Source organism: Dasypus novemcinctus, chromosome 4 (genome assembly GCF_030445035.2).
Source record: "Dasypus novemcinctus isolate mDasNov1 chromosome 4, mDasNov1.1.hap2, whole genome shotgun sequence".
In the NCBI taxonomy this organism is placed as follows: domain Eukaryota; kingdom Metazoa; phylum Chordata; class Mammalia; order Cingulata; family Dasypodidae; genus Dasypus; species Dasypus novemcinctus.
In genome coordinates, this window is record NC_080676.1 from 153,870,609 (window position 1) to 153,874,649 (window position 4,041).

Consider the following 4,041-nt stretch of genomic DNA (forward strand, 5'->3'; position numbering starts at 1 on the left):
TAAAATGCTCTCTCATTGAGACTCTCTAAAGGTAGAATATGATTCATATTCTATATATTGTTCTACTGCCATGGCAATCATACAATAAGCGTTTTGTAACTCTACTTTTAAGATCTTAAACATTATATCCATATTTTTCTTTTTTAAAAGTAACTTAATTAAGGTATACTGTACATATCTGAAGTATACATTTTGATAAGTTTGGACATAAGTGAAACATCACCATAATCAAAATAATGAATCATCACCAACCCCAAACTTTTCTCAGTGTATACAATTTTCAGATGAAGGACTTTGAAATTATGAGAAAAAGTAAAATTTTCTTTCCTTCTCCAACTCTTGCTTGTAAAGGACAAATACAGTTGCTTGTCTTTTTTTATCATAAAGCCAAGAGGTTGGTTTCTTTTCAAAAAGCAAATGAAGTTCAAAAGCAGGTCCAGATTTTAATAGTACAAATAGAATGGCATATAATGCATTGCACTCTTTTTGTAATCCTGTATCTACCACTTCAAAATGGATCCAATATAATGTAATGTAATGTGGTACCCTGGATTGGATCCCAGAACAGGAAAAAAAAAAGACATAACAGGGAAAACTTATAATATCTGAATGAAGTCCTGGAGTTTAGTTTTAACAGTAATGCACTAGTGTCTGCTTCTGGGTTTTGACAAATGTACCACGGTATTGTAGGATGTTGACCTTAGGCAAAATTAAAACTGGGTGAGGGGAATATAAGAACTCTGTATTACCTTTGCAACTTTCTTATAAATTCTAAAATTATTCCCAAATTAAGGGTTTTTTCCCTATAAATGATTTACTAAAGGAAAATCATCTTATCACATATGCTATATTGTAAACATACCCGTAAATAATGAGCATGTGGCTTGTCCACGTTAAGAACAGAAAAATTTGTTCTTAAACTTAATCTATACCTGTGGGTGTGAACACTTGTAAATAGGACCTTTGACTTCTGTTAAGGTATAGCCCAAATGACTCAGGATGGATCTTAATCCAGTTACTGATGGCCTTATAGGGAAAGCCACAGAGGGAGAGAAAGCCAGGGAGGCTATCCAGAAGTTGGAAGTCAGTGGAACCCAGGAGAGTAAGGAGAAGGCAGAAAAGGCCACCATGTGCTCGGCCATGTGACAGAAAAGCTAAGGACCAAGGACCACCAGCAGGCAGACCCTCTGGGAGAAAGCATCGCCTTGATGCTGCCTTGACTTGGGCCTTCTCCTAGCCTCAAAACCATGAGCTAACAAGTTCTCATTGTCTAAGCCAACCCACTGCATGGCAACCAGGAAACTAAAACAGCAAGCAAGCACTCTTATGTCGTACTTCTTAAAAAGATACAGCAGGGAAGCGGCTGTGGCTCCATTAGTTGGGCTCCCGTCTACCGTATGGGAGGCCCTGGGTTTGCGTCCTGGGGCCTCCTTGTGAAAGCAGGCTCGCCCGCCAGCCCTGCAGAGCGCCGCCCGGCCTGCAGGCGCCGTGGAGAGGCCACTCAGCAAGGTGATGCAACAGAAAAGGGAGACAAACAAAAACACAGAAGAATGTGCAGCAAATGGACACAGAAAGGAGGCAGCAAGCAAGCCGCAAAGGGAGAGGGGAAGTAAGATAAGTAAATACAGACACAGAAGAACGCACCGTGAATGGACACAGAGAGCAGAGAGCATGCAAAAAGCTACAAGGGGGGGATGTAAAAAAATAAGTAAATAAATAAAAGATCCAGCAAAATAGTTGTCACTTTCTGGTGACACCTCTTGCTCATAACTGGTTTTATCATCTTTTCTCAGTCTTTTCCTTTGTTCCCTGTGGGGTCCTTCACCTCCCAATCACAACCACTGCTAAGTGTAAGACTGAACAGAAGGGTAGTTTTTTGATTCCTGGAAATAAGATTTATTTGCTTCTGAAGCCAAGGACTAGAGCAGAATTTAATCTGCGGGCTAGAAAGAAACAGTCTTTTTCATTTGCACTTGCCCTGGTCTTGATCCTGCCGCAGTTAGGAGGAAAACGCCTGTAGAAGGACAGCCTGAGGAGAGAGTGAGCTCAGGACAGGGAGAAAGGAAAGATGGTTTTCCCTCTCCCCATTCGAGCCTCCAGGACCCCTGAGCTGCTAGTGGGTGTCCTAGGCTCCTGGGAGAATGGAGCCAACCTGGCAGGTTCATCTCACAGGGGTACATGAGTGGGCTCAGCAAACAGTGGAGCTACCCCCTTTGAATGGGGCGGTGCAGAGTTCATGGAAGATTCCAGGTTGGCTGTCTTTTCTTCATTTTGGGGGTATTGTCAAACTCTAGGTCCCTGGAAAATTGGACCTGGGGCCTGATTTCATTTGATTAAGATGCCCCAAATGACTTGATTTGATGGTCTGGTACAGAGTGTCATGAAGCAAACACATTCCATCTTTTTTTTTTTAGGAATTACTGGGGATGGAACCCAGGACCTCGTACATGGGAAGCAGGAACTCAACTACCGAGCTACGTATGCTTCCCAATGAGGGTTGGTTTTTTTGCTTGTCTGTTTTGTTTTTAGGAGGTACCAGGGATCAAACCTGGGACCTCATACGTGGGAAGCAGGTGCTCAACCATTTGGGCTACATCTGCTCCCCTATGCCAGCTTTTTAACCGATGATGACATTTCTGCTGGTAAAAAGGTTTAACTAGGTCAGGAAGTGCAGCATATTTTCAGTAGCCAGTTTTGCCCTCTAGGCTTCTATTTTGTTTCCTGTTTTAACGGCACTTTTTTGCCCACAGAAAGGTTAGAATAAAATTGTTCTCCTAGAGGCTCTTAAATTATTTGAGTTCTAGGGTGCTTTCAGGTCTGAATTTAGCTGCAATACTTTGCTTACTGCTGTATCTCAAGGGCCTAGAACAGTGCTGACACACAGCAAGTAATCAACATTTGTTGAAGGAATAAAGAAGTAAACTTTTTTTTAAAAGATTTATTTATTTATTTATTTCTCTCCCCTTCCCCAGCCCCACCCCCGCCCACCCCGGTTGTCTGTCTCTGTGTCTATCCGTGCGTCTTCCTCCCTGTCCGCTTCTGTTGTCGTCAGCGGCACGGGAATCTGTGTTTCTTTTTGTTGCGTCATCTTGCTGTGTCATTTCTCCGTGTGCAGCACCATTCCTGGGCAGGCTGCACTTTCTTTCGCGCTGGGCGGCTCTCCTTACGGGGCGCACTCCTTGCGCGTGGGGCTCCCCTACGTGGGGGACACCCCTGCGTGGCAGGGCACTCCTTGCGCATATCAGCACTGCACGTGGGCCAGCTCCACACGGGTCAAGGAGGCCCGGGGTTTGAACCGCGGACCTCCTATGTGGGGTACAGACGCCCCAACCACCGGGCCAAGTCCACTTCCCAGAAGTAAACTTTTGATACTTAGATAAAAGTCTCTTCTGATACTTGGATAAATCAAAAGTTTCAATGTTTGAATTCTGTGTTATTTCCTAGGATTGCCTTCATTTGGGTCATGGTTCTTTGGGTCTTTTGTTTCCCAAGGCATTGTGGAGTGATGTTCCTTTGGGAAACAAGAGTGCCCCTCAGGCTTGACTGGCATCATCCAGGTATGTTCTGGGCCTTCATTTGCATAGATGCCCCCGTGCCTCCTCGGGAAACAAGCAGATGTTGGTCATTAGACTGGGACTGGTGCCCTCCCTACCGCGTATCTTGGAGGGCCAAGTCAGGGTAGGCGGCTCCCCAAGCCAGGGAGGCCAACAGGGCTGTGCCTTCCCTTGGGAGCAGCAGAAGTGACCTGGGGGTGAGACCCTTTGACTGGTGGGAAGAAACTGCCACTCAGCACCTGCCCCCCAGGTCCGTGAGCTGGAGCTTCTCTTAAACTAGTGCCAGGGACTTGGGAAAAGTTGTGGGGGTCAGGACCTCTCTGGTACAGTTGGAAGGGCCACCTATATTCCTGCTAGGGGGTCTCCCTGCCCTGCCACACACAGGGGGTCCAGCCCTGGCAGTGAACAGAAGAGAAGGAAGAAGCTTCTACAGAATCTGCAGCTGCAGACGATCTGGAATAGGGCCAGAGGCACCGCCCTCGCAGCA